Consider the following 14,848-nt stretch of genomic DNA (forward strand, 5'->3'; position numbering starts at 1 on the left):
CACAGAGATCTGCCTTCCTCTGCCTCCCCAAGAGCTGGGATTAAAGGCATGTGCCACCACCACCCAGCAGTTGGGAGACTTTTTAATAACTGCTTCTATTTCCTTTGGGGTTATAGGTCTATTTAAATTATTTATCTGATCTTGATTTTAACTTTGGTAGATCATATTATCAAGAAAATTTTCCATTTCTTTTAGATTTTCTAATTTTGTGGAATATAGGTTTTTAAAATATCCTGCAATGATTTTTTGGATTCCTCTGTGTCTATTGTTATGTCCCCCTTTTCATTTCTGATTTTATTACTTTGGGTATTCTTTCTCTCTCTTTTAGTTAGTTTGGATAAGGGTTTGTCTATCTTGTTGTCTATCTTTTTTCAAAGAACTCTTTGTTTTATTGATACTTTGTATTATTCTCTGTTTCTATTTTTTTCAATTTCAGCCCTCAGTTTGATGATTTCCTGCTGTCTACTCCTCTTCAGTATGTTTACTTCTTTTGTTCTAGAACTTTCAGGTGTGTTATTAAGTTGCTAGTATGAGATCTCTCCAACTTCTTTATGTAGGCATTTCGTGCTATGAACTTTCCTCTTAGCACTGCTTTTCATTTGTGACCCATAGTTTGGGTATGTCATGCTTTCATTTTCATTGAATTCTAGGAAATCTTTCTTTTTTTACTTCTGCTTTGACCCAGTAGTCATTCAGTAGAGACTTTTCAGTTTCTATGAGTTTGTAGGCTTTCTGTTGTTGAAATTCTGCTTGAATCCGTGGTGGTCTGATAGGATGTGGGAAGTTATGTCAATTTTCTTGTATCTGTTGAGACTTGCTTTGTGACTGAGTATGTGGCCAATTTTGGGGAAAGTTCTACAAGGTGCTGAGAAGAAGGTATATCCTTTTGTATTTGGGTGAAATGTTCTGTAGATATCTGTTAGGTCCATTTGGCTCATAAAGTCTGTTAGTTCCAGTATTTCTCTGTTTAGTTTTTGTCTAAATGACTTGTTCATTGGTGAGCGTGGGGTATTAAACTATTGAACTCTCCTGTTACTAATGTGTGAGGGTCAATGTGTGGTTTAACTTTAGTAATGTTTCTTTTACAAATGTGGGTGCTCTTGAGTTTGTGAAGAATTGAAACGTCATCTTGGTGGATTTTTCCTTTGATGAACATGAAGTGTTCTTCCCTGTCTCTTTTGATTAATTTGGTTTGAAGTCTATTTTGTTAGATATTAGAATGGCTATACCAGCTTGCTTTTTAGATCCATTTGCTTAGAAATCTTTTCCCAACCCTTTACTCTGAGGTAATGTCTATATTTGATGTTGAGGTGTGTTTCTTGTATGCTGCAGAAGGATGGATCCTGATTTCACATCCATTCTGTTAGTCTATGTCTTTTTATTGGGGAATTAAGTCCATTGATATTGAGAGATCTTAATGACCAATAATTGTTAATTCTTGTTATTTTGTTGGTGGTGGTGGTGGTTGGCTATATGTATGAACCTATGTGTACTTCCCTTCTTTTGCTTTTGCTGGTGTGGGATTATTTATTTCCTGTGTTTTTATGGGTATAGTTAAACTCCTAGGGTTGGAGTTTTCTTTCTAGTATCTTCTGTAGGGCTAGATTTGTAAACAGATATTGTTTGAATTTAACTTTATAATGGAATATCCTGTTTTCTCCATCTATAGTGATTGAAAATTTTGTTGGTTATAGAAGTTTGCTCTGACATCTGTGGTCTCTTAGAGTCTGTAAGACATCTATCCAGGCCGGGCAGTGGTGGCGCACGCCTTTAATCCCAGCACTCGGGAGGCAGAGCCAGGCGGATCTCTGTGAGTTTGAGGCCAGCCTGGACTACCAAGTGAGTTCCAGGAAAGGCGCAAAGCTACACAGAGAAACCCTGTCTCGAAAAACCAAAAAAAAAAAAAAAAAAGACATCTATCCAGGCCCTTCTGGCTTTTAGAGCCTCTACTGAGAAATTGGGTGTAATTCTAAAGGTCTTTATACGTCACTTCCTCTTTTCCCCTTGCATCTTTTAATATCCTTTCTTTGTTCTGTATGTTTAGTAGACTTTTCTGGTGCAATTTATTTGGTTTTCTGTATGCTTCTTATACCTTTATAGGCATCTCCTTCCTTAGGTTCAGAAAATTTTCTTCTATGATCTTGTTGAAAATATTTTTTGGGCCTTTGAGCTGGGATTCTTCTCCTTCTTTTATTACTATTATTCTTAGGTTTGATCCTTTCATAGTGTCCCAGATTTCCTAGATGTTTTGTATCAGGAATTTTTTAGATTTAGCATTTTCTTTGACCAATGTATCCATTTCTTCGATCATATCTTCAACTCCTTAAATTTTTTCTTCCATCTCTTGTATTCTGTTGGTGATGTATCTATAGTTCCTGTTCACTTACCTAGATTTTTCACTTCTAGATTTCCTCCCATTTGTGTTTTCTTTATTGCTTCCATTTCCATTTTCATGTCTTGAAAAGTTTTATTTCCTTTAACTATTTGTTTTTTCTTGGCTTTCTTGACTTTCTTTAAGGGTTTTATTTATTTCCTCTAATTCTTTGTTTGTCTTTTCCTCAATTTTTTAAACAGATTTATTCATTTCCTCTTTAAGGATCTCCATTGTCTTCATAAGGTTGGTTTTAGGTCTTTTTCTTGTGCTTCAGCTGTGTTGCAATATTCAGGGTTTGGTGTAGTAGGATAGTTAGGTTCTGGTAGGGACATACTGTCCTGGCTGTTATTGATCACATTCTTATACTGGTGTCTAGGCATCTGGGTTTAGGGTAATAGGTCTAGATGCCAATTTCTGAGTTTGTCTTTGTTGGATGACTGTTTTGTTCTTTGGCTTCTGTTTCCTTTCTGGTCTTCTGGCCTTTGTGGCCTGGAGTTCTGGCAGCCAGTGTGTCCTCTGGTCCAGCACTGAGTCTCTGCCTGAACTTGCCTACCAGTTCTTCTGGCTTGTGTGGCCTGCACCTGGGCAGAGGATGTCTGTCCGAGTGGGGGGCAGGGGCATGGCGGTGGGAATGGGGGTGGGGCAGGAAGGAATGGCAGTGGATTGGGTCTTTGGGAATCAAACTGAGGGAGTGGGAGAGTTGTGCAGGCAGGCGAGGAGCCTATCTGTTCTTCTGCCTAGTGTGGCCTGTACCTGTTCTTCTGACTGGCATGGCCCACACCTGAGCAGGGAATGTCAGCTTGATTTGGGGGCAGGGGAACAGCAGTAGGGGCTGTTCTTCTTTTTTTTTTTTTTTTTTTTTTTTTTTTTTTTTGGTTTTTCGAGACAGGGTTTCTCTGTGTAGCTTTGCGCCTTTCCTGGAACTCACTTGGTAGCCCAGGCTGGCCTCGAACTCACAGAGATCCGCCTGGCTCTGCCTCCCAAGTGCTGGGATTAAAGGCGTGCGCCACCACCGCCCGGCTGGGGCTGTTCTTCTAACTGGCTTTACTCCATTGTATTAAGACAGACTTCAAAATCTTGAGCTTAATACTTGTGATGATCAGTTTAACTGTCAGCTTGGCACAACCTAAAACTGCCTGGGAAGAGAGTCTCAATGAGGGATTATCCACATTGGCCTGTAGGTATATCTGTGGAAGATTGTCTTAATAAGATTAATTGATGTGAGAAGACTCAGTCTACTGTGAGGCGCACCATTCCCTAGGCAGGGGGAACTGAACCGTGTAAGAGTGAAGAAATAGAGCTTAGTGCAAACAAGTGGGTGATCATGCATTCATTCATTTTTCTCTGCTCTTGACTGTGCATGTGATGTGACCAGTTATTTGAGGTTCCTGCCTTGACTTACCCATGATGATGGAATTTTAAGTGGAAATAAACCTCTTTCTCCTCTTAAGTTGCTTTTGTAAACAGGTGTTTTATCACAGCAACAGAAATGAAACTAGGAAAAAACTATAGATTTTGTCCACTTTAAAGTGAATTGCCATCTGAATAAACATTAGCATCTGTGACTAAAGAGGCACAAGTAACTGAAGAGGGCTTGGACTGTGTTCTGAGGAGTCACCTGTGTGGAATGAAGAGACTGGTTACAACAGATCATTCTCTGGAAGACAGAGATGTCAAATTGAGAATCTGGCATGGCTAACTGATGACCTGCCAAGGGCATTCCCTGAACAGAAGCACTTTTGCTTTGTGTTCTGCATGGGTAGGCAAGGGCACATTAGATACCACGAGAGTATGACTTCATGTGCAGAAGGCTCCCTTTGTTGTCAAGGTGAGTGGCTATTTAGGGCTCTCTTGGCCTCTCTGTGCTTGGTGGTTAGGTCATTTGGGAAGTGAATATCTGTTTCCTTTCTGATTATGCACTCCAAGATCAATGAGATAGCATGTCCTTTGTGGACTAAAACGTAAGATTGCAACTATAATATGCAATGTGAGAGCTGCTCATCTCCCTGTCAAAAACATACTAAGCAGGGGCTGGGGAGATGACTTAGTAAAGTGCTTGCTGTGCAGGCCTGGGACCCGAGTTCAAATCCCTGGAACCCATGGAAAGCCAGATATACTAGTGTAGATCTGTAATTCCAGAGCTCCTAAGGAGAAGTGTGTAGCTTGAATTCTAATTGGTCTTAGTAATAAAAACCCAGAGTCAGATATTGGGGTAAATGCTGAAAGATCAGAGAACTAAAGAGCCAGCCACTAGAGAGACTTCTTACCTCTACCGAATCCTCAGATCGAAAAGGGGCTGAGCTCTTGTCTCCACCCCGCCTTATATTCCTTTCTCTGCATAGCCATGTCACTTCCTGTCTGTGGTCTATACAGACCTCCAGACCTCTATGGTTAGCTAATGGCTAGGTTCTTCAGGCAAGCTTTATTTGTTAGTGCACAAACAAAATATCACCGCCAAAGTGGGAGGCAGAGCTCCTCACAGCTAACGGGTCAGTTAGCCATGTGAATGTGATGATGAACAGCAAGAGATCATGCCTGAAAACAAAGTAGAAGGAAATGATAGATACTCAAGGTTGTCCTTCTGTCTATGACATGTATATTGTGGCATGTATATGCCTTCATTTGCATATAGAAATACCCACACATGTGTACAAAGATTTTAAAAACAAAAACAAGGTGGATAGCTTCTGAAGAACAGGAGCCAAGGTTGACCTCTGGCCTTCATGCATAGTCCCTCTCCCTACATGCATGAACTGTGGTAGTTTGAATAAGAATGGCCCCCCATAGGCTCATATATTTGAATGCCTGGTCCCCAGTTAATAGAACTATTTAGGAAGGATTAGGAGGTGTGGCCTTGTTGGAGGAGGTGTGTTGGGCTGATGTTGGGCTTTGAGATTTCAAAAGCCCACATCATGCCCAGTGTCTGTCTCTCTCGGCCTACAGCTTGTGGATCTGATATAAGCTCTCAGCTACTTCTCCAGCATCATGCCTGCCTGTGTTCTGCCATACTTGCCACTATGATGATCATGGACTGCCCCTCTGAAACTGTAAGCAAGACCCTAATCAAATGCTTTCTTTATAACTTGCCTTGGTCATGGTGTTTCACCACAGTAATAGAGTAGTGACTAAAACATGAACATACATACAGTAATATAACAGTAACTTAGACATGAACATACACACACATCAAGCACCTCTAACTAAGCACTGTTGCATGCACTTGAGATATTACGTTGGACAAGGCAGATGCTGAGATCTGCTACTTGGGCCCTGTGATGGATGCTACTTACAGATGCTTTTCAACTGTCTGCCCTTTGGGAACCATATGAACTGCAGAGAGCTATATCCTTCAAAGTTATGTCCCCTCTAGACAGTCTCCCTCCTCCAGTGGCATATCAATAAGGGATACAAAGACAGCCTGTATTCACAGATATGGGACAATTACAGAGAGGCCTCATTTTTAGATGTCCCCCCAGGACACTGATGCTTCTGGTTGATTGCTTGATTTCTTGAGTGGTCCCAGGGATCAAATTCAGGGCCTTGCACATGTCAGGCACCTTTAATAAAGAGACCAAATAGGGCTTTCTGAGGTTTAGAGAAAGGCACCACTTAATCGAGATTTTACAAAAAGCTTAATGTACATCTTGAATAACCAAAATCCACACACAGCTTTCCTGCTGGGGATATGGACTGAGGCTGACTGGTCAGAGGAGAGGGAGTGAACAGGGTAGGAGGAATATCAGCTCTGGGGCCTAACCAGTAGCAGGCAGCCTCTCTCCTCCAAAGAATGACTCTGTAATTCAAACTGCTGTTAAAAATCAATGGCCAGATGCATTTATCCTATGAGGAACCAGGCAAAGCCAGTATGTGAAGATTACCCCTTGAACTCTCCTACATGTTCACTAGTTAACAACCCTCTCACATGGGTGCTCATGAAGGCATCAGAGTGCTCCACACTCCACCTTGTGACAAACACACACACACACACACACACACCCTAAGGACCATTCATCCAACACAGCTGGAGAAGGCTGTGCTTCCTTCCACAGTCAGCTCTGTGGCTCCAAACAATTTGCTATATGGAGAGAAACTGTATTCAGCTGCCAGTACAGAGACTCAGTAAAAATTGCTTAAACAAGATAGAGATTTGTTTATCTCCTGAATAAGAGAAACCAGATGTAAGAACAGAAAGATAGAAGGACCTTGGATCCAAACAACTACAAACCCACCATAAAAATCCTGGAGTCTTCACATCTGGTGAGGAGGAGGCACAAGAAAGGAAAGAGGGGAATTCCCAGAGTGTTTTTAACCTTTTAAGGATCTTTCCCATAAACCTTAGCAACAACTTAGGCTCAGATTTCACTGGCCCTACCTTGGTTAACTGCCTCTTCTCCACTCTGCTCCTATAGGCACATCATGATTTGTAGTTAAATTATTGATCAATTTTTTTATATTTTTATCACTGAATGTTATGGTTTATATATAAAATGTCCCCAAAGGCTCATGTGTTAAAGGCTTGGTCTCCAGTTGGTGGCTCTGCTAAGAGATGATTCGATCATGAGGGTGCTCCTGGATTAAGACACTGATAAGTTTGCAGCTGACTGGGCTATTAAAATCAGGGTTTAGTAGGAGGAAGTGGGTCACTGAGGTAATAATAACTTTGAAGGGTGTGTATTATCCCCAGCCTATTTAAAAAAATTATTCATATTATTTTTAATTATGTGTGCATGTGGGTGTGTGTTATATGTACATGAATGTAGATCCCCTTGGAGGCCGGAGATCTTGGGTCCCCTGGAGCTGGAGATACAAGATTGTGAGCTGTCTGTGTGGGTACTGGTAACTTGGTCATCTGCAAAAGCAGTGCATGCCCTCAACTGTTGAGCCATCTCTCTAGCCCCTCCCCAGCCCTTTTCTGTCTATCTCCCTGTTTCCTGGCTACCATGAGACAGACAGCTTTCTTTTGCCACAATCATCTTGTCCTGATGTCTCTGCCTTGCCCCAGACCTCAAAGCAATAGAACAAGGCAGCAATGTCCCTATAGCTCCGAAACCACAAGCCACAACAAACCCTATGTCCTCGGTGGCTCTTTCCCGATAAATTTCTCTTCTCAGAAAGTTGGTAGGTTTTCTTATAGTTCTGATCAGCCTTTGTTTTTGTATTGTCTATAACTACTATAGAAAGCTCCTGCCTCCTTCTCTCACTCCCATCCTCCCTTGTGGCAGGCATTTTTCCCCTTTTCTTCTAGGGACTTCAGTCTGAGCCAGCTACATCCCTATCCGCCCTGGACGTGGTCTTGTCAGTTGGAGGTGTTTCCTGGGCTGGTGTATTCTGTCTTTTTTTTTTTTTTAATTGGAATTTCATCTTGCTGAAATTTTCCTGTTTGATAGCTTCTGGACCAACAAGCAAAGAGGTGCTGCTCTAGAACATAAGCCCTTCCTGAGGTGTTGCACAGAGTGATGGGACAGACATGGAGAAAGATTTGTACAGTCCTCAGTGAGCTTCCATTCTGTACAGCACTGACTGAGCCCTTGAAGTGTGGAGCATTTCATGGGGGCAGTGAAATCTATGGGGCCAAAAAAGAAATAAAACTGCTCAGGGAAGGAGTGGTGGCAGGGAATTCCAGGAGGTAACGTTCCAACAAACTTATCAGGGTGGGGAATTTAGCAATCCTGAACTACATGGGCAGATTACTGGGACTGGAGTTAGTGTCACTTGGGAAGTGAGGCAGGGCCCATGGTGACCACTCCCTTGATTGGATCACTTCTCTGTGGGCAGAGAGAACACACATAGGCATGTGGGCATCTTACTGGCTCTGGGCAGCATGAGTTGAAAGAAACCAGTCCCAGTAAAGATGCCTCAGCCTCCAACCAGTTCCCATCATAACACCCATAAAAGATCACTGGACAGAGTGATATGGGAGTATTCTTTCCTAAAAATCCCTTCTACTCTTGGGGGTTCTTTCTCACTTTTTCTTTCTATGTTCACTTTGCTCACTCCCTGACCTCCTCTCCCTATTCTTTATGGCTATGAAGCAATGAACTAAAAAAACCACTGGCTCTGGGTGACCACTGGTCATCTGACATCTAGCTCCCCAAGAGATGAGAAAGCTCAACAGTGTCAAAAACCTCTTATCCTTATGGTTCAAGAACAGATGAAGAAGGATGCTTTCTGAGTTCCAAATAACCCAGTATTGTGGTGGTATTGTGTTCCCCAAAATATCGTGCACTCTAATAAACTTATCTAGGTTCAGAGACAGAACAGCCACAATATTAAACATGGAGGATAGGCAGTGGTAGCACACGCCTTTAATCCTAGCATTCCAGAGGCAGAAATCCATGTGTTCAAGGATACAGCCAAGCATGGTAACTCACGCCTTTAATCCCAGAAAGCAAGCCTTTAATCCCAGGGAGTGATGGTAGAAAGCAGAAAGGTATATAAGGCGTGAGGACCAGAAACTAGAAGCATTTGGCTGGTTAAGCATTTGGCTGGTTAAGCTTTCAGGCTTCTAGCAGCAGTTCAGCTGAGACTCATTCTGGATGAGGACTGAGAAACTTCCAGTCTGAGGAAACAGGATCAGCTGAGGAACTGGCGAGGTGAGGTAGCTGTGGCTTATTCTGCTTCTCTGATCTTCCAGCATTCACCCCAATACCCGGCTCCAGGCTTGATTTTATTAATAAGACCTTCTAAGATTCCTGCTACATAGTATGGACTCAGAAGCATGTCTCATTGACAAGTTAGTGGCCTGAGCTGGTCTATTTATGTGAATCCCGTGCTTTAAAATCCCCAAAGTATTGTGCAGGAAATAAGGTCTCTTCCATCTTGGTTGTAGGGTTTGAGTCCTAACTCAGAGAGGAGACTGGAATGTAGCCAGGTGCCCACCATTCAGCAACAATGGGCTTGAGTCTTCTCAAGAAAGAACTTAACGAAAAGGAACAATTGGTTTAGGTAATTGAGATTGCAAAATCCTTTATTTCCTAGTAGCTATGAAATGCTAGGATTTAAATAAATTTAAGACAGACATTGTAGCACGCCTATAATACCAGTACTTGAGGAGTAGGGGCAGGAGTTCCAGGTCATCCTTGGCTACAGAGAAAACTGAGACCAGTCTGGACTATTTGAGATACTGTCTTAAGAAACAAAAACCAAAAACAATGTAAGATCTCGCTAAGGCTTCAAATCTCCCTTCCCTTAAAATGCTGAAATACTTCTTACTTAGATGCAGTTTGTGTCCCTTTAAAGTTACTAAGGGCAAAGACTCTCCATCCTTCCAGCTTCCCAGTTATTAGTTTATTTTATATTTGAAACATTTCTGCATGTGACACAGGGGACTGGGTCAGACATCACCTCACCTCATAGACCTTTTCTGGCTCCACATCACAGGGCTCCTGGGTATTTTTACATTATTATTGGTTGAAACATATTTAAAATATCTTTCCTTCATAAATACATGTGTGAATAGCTTCCTCGTCTCCCCACAATACCCACTTTATAGATAGGAAGTAGTCACTAGGCAAATATTTTATGGAGAGGCTCATTACCTCAAAAAGAAAAAATGTTTCACCCTTAATACTAGGACTCAGATAGAACATTTCATGCTGCTTCTCTTCTCAGGTTAGTTTTGCCCTTGTCAATCAAGGTACACAGAGGATTTTAGTAAAATAGCTGATTTGGAAGAAAGAATCAGAGGGGAAAACAATCAATTAAATTGGTTAGATAAACCGTGGGAAGGGATGTGTGGAGTGCAGGATGGAGCAGCCATCCAAATGTAAAGCCTAGTTAATAACGTTTGGTAGGAAAAGTTGCAAGTTTTGGGCTCATTCTTTGTTTTTCCAACTAATATTTAACAGGTATCTGGTTCAGTGCTGGACCCACAGGGACAAGAGAAAAGGGAGTGAAGGAAGGTGTGACTAAGAGTCCCTTCTGTAGGAACCCTCGAGGTTGCGGGACCCAGGAGCCATCACCTCACATTTCGGAGGGAATTTCCACCCCATAACCATATCATCTTCAAGCAGGGAAGTTTCACCTTCACAAAAGTTACAGTGCGGAAAGGGGAAGGAAGCCTGAAATCCCACCCCATTCTGGCCATTGCGAGGGGCAGGTAAGGGGACTAGATGGGTGACAAGAATGTCAGGAGACTGATAAGCACATGGGCTGACACAGCAGGGAGAGTGAGAATCTAGAAAAACAAGTCAATGTGTCTGGGAACTGGAGTTTTACAAAAGCTGGGCCCTGGCTACCAGGTTCAACCTACCCTCCCATGTTTTCCCTCCACCTGAAAAACCCACATAGTCCTCTAAAGACCTGCTGCTTCCCACTGGGCTGGAGTGGTGGCTCAGCCATTATGAGCACTTACTGTTCTTGCAGAGGACCTAGGCTTGGTTCCTAGCACCAGCATGGTGGCTCAGAGCCATTTGTAATACTAGTTCCAGGGGATCTGACACCCTCTTCTAGCCTCTGTGGGCATTGCATGTGTGTGGTGTACATACACACATGCAAACACTCCTCATACATATAACATAAAAACAAATACATCTTTAAAGGAGGAGGGCTGGGCATGATGGCACACGCCTTTAATCCCAGCACTCAGGAGGCAGAGGCAGAGATAAGTGGATCTTTGTGAGTTTGAGGCCAGCCTGGTCTAGAAAGCAAGCTCCGCTTCAGCCAAGGCTATACAGAGAGACCTGTGTCATGAAAAAAAAAAAAAAAGAAATGAAAAGAAAAAAAGAAAAGAAAAGATGTGCTGCTTCTGGTAGGAGAGTCAACTTTCCCAGCCTCCCATTGCTAGTTCCTGCTCAATCCAATTATTCTGGAGTCATTTATAGATGTGTGTGTGTGTGTGTGTGTGTGTGTGTGTGTGTGTGTGTATGTGTGTGTGTGTGTGTGTGTATGCACTTTATACATTCATATACAGTAATGCAACTATACGGAGTTTAGTCTACATATATAATTATTATGTACTTACTCATATATGTATTATGTACACACATGCCTATATATGAATATGCTTACATTTCTGTTTATGCTTTTTTATACTAGGAAAATGCAGCATTGACTAAGAAGTTAAAACAAAACGCTGAGGGATCTAAATGAATGAAGGGTGTTTTGTGATGACCAGGGTGTGTGTGTTGTGTCAGGGAGGGTTCAGCACAACAGTCACATCTCCAAGGCAAGGAGGGATCATTCTTTGGAAACAAATAAGTTATATGTCTCTGGCCACAGGACTGCTGGACTTTACCATGTGACAGAGAGGGTATCCTCTCTGGGAGGAGAAACCTACCCCAGAGTCAGACTGCTACACCTGTGCCTTAATCTGACATCCTGTATCCTTGGGTGATGGAATGCTGCCAGAGTGTCCTGCAAGGAAGTGGATATAAATCTTAGTGGCACATTAGAATCTCCTGAGGAGCTTCCAAAACTCTCCCATGGGATCCCACCTGAGAGACTCTCATATAATGGTTTGAATGGGCTCCTTACTAGGATTGTGCTTATCCTGGGTGCAATAAGGATATTGCTCCAGCTCTTGGTATCTGGAAATGAAAACTGTGACGACAACTGGACTTCTCGTGTCCCCCTTTCCAAAGGTGGAGATCTGTGGAGAGAAGCAGGGCAGGATGGCCACACTGCACTTAGATGCCCTGCCTGGGCGCAGGCTCTGTGGCTGTGCCACTGTGCCACTGCACATCTGGTCCTGAGCCCTGCACAGATTGTCATAACCCTGTACAATGAAGCTCCGAGGAATAACGAGAGAGCAGCCTAATCTTTCTGGGGTCCCTTGACACAGGTGGGGGCTAGGATCATTTGTGGATACAAAAACCCTAAGACAAGAGGACTCTGTTTCAGCAGATTGATTTATAAGAAAAATATCAGAAGCAAAAGGCACACATGGGAATATTGTTATTGGAAAGAGCATTTTGGGAAAGAATTTTTATAAATGGAAAGAGCTTCGAGTTCAAGCCATATTTAAAAACAGCCACATGGGTGGCAGGAAGGAGGCTAGCAGCTGTGTTCAGATATTTCCCTGAAGTGTTGACTACCCAGCCCATTCAGCTGTCTTCCAACGAGCCAAAGGAGTTCTGTGTGGGTTCCATTTACTTTTGGAAGTGCTGGCATAGCACCACTGAGGTCTTAGTGTGCCAGCAAGCATGATGAAACACGGTAGCCATTGTCCATCTTCAGAGACACTGCCACCTGGGGTGACTCAAGGACTAGCCTTCTTGGGAATAGAGACAAACTATAAATGAACTAGTGAAGCTTGCTGGGACACTAGTACGTGAGAGCAGATTTATGTCCTTGGCACTGGGCTGAGGGCATAGTTCAGGGATAGAGCATCTGTTTAGCAAGCCCAAGGCCTTGGGTTTGAGTCCTAGCACTGTGCCATGTGCGTGCGTGCGTGCGTGCGTGCGTGCTCACGAGCTCACGCGCTCACACACACATACGTACCAGTAAATCTAGAGTCCTTGACTTAGGGGTCTCATAGGAGGGTTTTCTTTCCCCTCCTTTTTTTTGAGCCACAGCACATTGAAATGAATGAATCTAGGGTGTTTGAGGAGGTGTTTACTGATGAAGTGGAAGGATTTAGGAGTTGAAAGAAGGGAATGATGGTTGATCTAAATACATTGCATTCATGTATGAAATGACCAAAGAATAAATAAAAAGTCAGATAGAGATTCACTTTCCATGATAATAAAGACTGAAGGGGTCAGGGAGGTGGCTCAGCAGATAAAAGCACCTTCCTCTCAAATCTGACAGACCAATGGCATCTGTGATCCCAACACTCTTGTAGAGGTGGAGGCAGGACAATCAGCCAGAAGCTCAATTATGCAGCAGCAGAAACAGGAGACATTCTGTCTCAAAACAAGATGGGAAGGTGGGACTAGCTTCTGAAAAGTTGTCCTCTGACCTCCACACATACAATGGCACATGTGTCCCCCACAGTAAGTAAATGGATGAGTAAATAAGTAGGTGACTCTTTAAGGGAACCCTAAGACCAATACAGAAGCAGGGTTGTAGCTACACCCTTCCCAGAAGATGGATGTCATGACTTCAAATGGCAGAGGAATAGAAGGAAGGAATCCACCATTCCCCAACCCACCCACCCCCCACCCTCGCCGCAAAATCCTTTTATGACAGTATTAATCTGCCCATGAAGGCAGAGTCCTGTGACTTAAGTGTTCACAAAGGTCCCACCTCCTTACACAGTGCAAGGGGATTATTTTTAACACTAAGCGGGGCATGACATTTTGCCTCTGCACTCCTCAAATTCATGTCTCTCTATACACAAAATGCATGTATTCCTTCCTAACAGCCTCCAACATCAATTCAAAAGTCCCCAACTCAGAATCCCATCTGAATCAGATGTTCAAGGTAGAAAATCCTGGGCAGATTCCCTTCCCATCGTGAGCTGGTAGCACAGGATACATAACAATTTCCAAAGGGAAGAAACAGGAAAGAAGAAGGCACAACGGATCTCAAGATGGAGGAGGGGGAGGCAGAGGTCCTTGAGAGTGAGAAGAGAGCCTCAGGTGGGCAATAGCTTGGGTAGGTTGGGTTGTCCTGGGAAACCAGGAGCCAATAACACCTCCCCAGGCCAGGGGCTGGGAATCCTTTGTCTCATGACTGACTCAAAGAAAGACTGAACTGTACAGGCAACAGAGAGAGTGAATTTTAGAGAGTAATTTACTAAAGGTTCATAGATGAGAGTTTAAGATGTAGGAAGCAGCTTGCCTTGCCCTCTGCCGTCTCTGGAAGGTGGCCACCCACCAGAAGACTCTGGACAGTCAAGCTGGGGCACTGTCCTTTTTTCTTCAAATTTCTCTCTCTCTGTCTCTCTCTCTCTCTGTCTCTGTGCATGTGTGCATGCATGACAGTGTGAGTGTGAGTGTGTGTGTGCGCGCATGTGCCATGGAACAGGCAGAAATCATAGGACAACCTCAGGTGTCTACCCTTGCCTTCTACCTTCTCTCTCCAATTTATACATCTGTCTTTGTACCAAGGCTACACTGCTGATTGCTGCTGCTCTGACCATTAGTCCCCCACCTTCAGAGAGGAGGAGGAGATTTGGGAAGGACAAAGTAAAAGCTTTCCTGAAAGGTCATAACACACCACTCAGAGCCTCACTGTGAGGCCCCTAGACTTCTCTGTTGAGACAAAGCCAATCTTCTTTTTTTTTTTTTTTTGTGGTGGTGGTAGTGATAATTGCTTTTGTGATAGGGTCTCACATAGTTTAGACTGGACTCAAAATCTCTATGTAGCTGAAGATGACCTTGAACTTCTGATCTTCCTATCTCTACCTCCCAAATGCTGGGATTACAAGTGTGTGCTGCTGCACTGAGTTTATGTGATGCTGGGGATCAAACCCAGAGCTTTGTGCATGTTAAGTAAACAATCTACCAACTAAGCTACCTCTTTGCAATTTCTGATAAGTGCTGGTGGAGTCAACGAGTAGAGTCTGGAATTCATGAGTGGATTTGCAGG

The sequence above is a fragment of the Peromyscus eremicus genome, chromosome 5 (genome assembly GCF_949786415.1).
Source record: "Peromyscus eremicus chromosome 5, PerEre_H2_v1, whole genome shotgun sequence".
Taxonomy (NCBI): domain Eukaryota; kingdom Metazoa; phylum Chordata; class Mammalia; order Rodentia; family Cricetidae; genus Peromyscus; species Peromyscus eremicus.